The sequence below is a fragment of the Ascaphus truei genome, chromosome 1 (genome assembly GCF_040206685.1).
Source record: "Ascaphus truei isolate aAscTru1 chromosome 1, aAscTru1.hap1, whole genome shotgun sequence".
NCBI classification, from domain to species: domain Eukaryota; kingdom Metazoa; phylum Chordata; class Amphibia; order Anura; family Ascaphidae; genus Ascaphus; species Ascaphus truei.
In genome coordinates this window covers 48794259-48795951 of record NC_134483.1, presented here as the reverse complement: position 1 = coordinate 48795951, position 1693 = coordinate 48794259, and positions in this window count along the sequence as shown.

Genomic DNA, 1693 nt, shown 5'->3' with positions numbered 1-1693 from the left:
ATAGTGTGCGGGAGCAGGGGGTCCCCTGAGCTGAACCGCATTGATTTCAGCCTCAGAGACCCCCTGCTTCCCGAGTTACAGGCCCCGGTTTGGGGCATCGGTGCCAGTGCGGACGCCATCTTTATAGAGCCCACGTCGCGTCTTGGACGCTATAAAGATGGCGGCGGCACTGGCACCCGATGCCCCATACCGGGGCCTGTAACTCGGGAAGAAGGGGGTCTCTGAGGCAGAAATCAATGCGGTTCAGCTCAGGGGACCCCCTGCTCCCGCACACTATTATTAAAAATACATTAATGCTGCTTCATTACCATAGCGTATAGCCGCTACGGTAATGAATTATTGTTTATTGTTATGTGTGTTTTAATACTAGTGTAGATGTGCAGGGGGTCTCCTGAGCTGAACCGCATTGGTTTCAGGTCCGAGGACCCCCTAGTTCAGGAGATACAGGCCCCTTTATGGGGTGCCGGTATCCCCTGCAGAATGTAAATAACCCGGTCACGTGACGCGGGAGCTTTAAACTGCAGGGGATACCGGCACCCCATAACGGGGCCTGTAACTCCTGAAGTAGGGGGTCCTCGGACCTGAAACTAATGCGGTTCAGCTCGGGAGACCCCCCTGCTCATGTACACTATTATTAAAATGTTTTTATTTAGTGTACGATCGCCTGTAACAGTCTTGCATGGAGATAGCAAATCTCCATGCAAATGTTACAGGCGGCTTTTTTTTTCTATCAGCTAGCGAACGGAGAGGTTCAGAACGCTAGCAGGGCGAAAAAAAGCAAACCGTACGCTGTGGCTGTTTTGAGCTATTTTGAGCAGGTACGTTAAAAAAATGGCCTCAAGGCCTTAGTGGATCGCGTCCCCCGGCCTCACTTTTTAACCTACCTGCTTTTAGGCCAAATCAAAACGCAAAGCCATTGAGCTTAGTGCATAGCCCCCCATAGTTCCCAGAAAACATGATTTTTTTTGGAGGTCTGGGAGTCTCTAGAGCAGGGCTGGCGTTGCTATCGGTGCCGATGCACCGAGCACAACGGTTACAGAGGCCCCCGTGCCCCGCGGTTACAGAGGCCCCGTGCCCCACGGTTACAGAAGCCCCCGAGCCCCGAGGTTTCAGAGGCCCAAAGCCCCGAGGTTTCAGAGGCCCCATGCCCCACGGTTACAGAGGCCCCATGCCCCGCGGTTACAGAGGCCCCGTCTCTTCCCCACAACAATTAACGTGATTGCCGGGGGAGAGCACGGCACATCTGTAACTCTCTTACCTTCTACTTCACCATCTCTTCCTGCAGGGTCCCTCATCGTGGCCTCGTGACGTCAGATGGTGTTACGTTGCCATGACAGCAGGACGTCACCTGACATTGTGACGGCAACGCAGCAACACATTGCTATAAGGGGTCACCGCATGACATCACAATGATTTTCATATAGATTAAATAATTGGGGACAATATATGAGTGGGAAATGGCTTATCTTTTGTTTCTTTCTTTTAGAGCAGGGGTGGGGAACGTCCGGCCCGCGGGCCGCATAAGGCCCGCTAAATGATTTGGTCCGGCCCCCGTGTGGCCCTGCCCTTTATATTTAAAAAAAATAATAATTTAAAAAAAAAAATGGCAGCGATTCAGCATGCGCAGAGCAGAGGTCCCGCAGGGCAAGCAGAGTGTCCGGCCTGATGCCTGTGAGCCCGCTCCCCCCCTCTT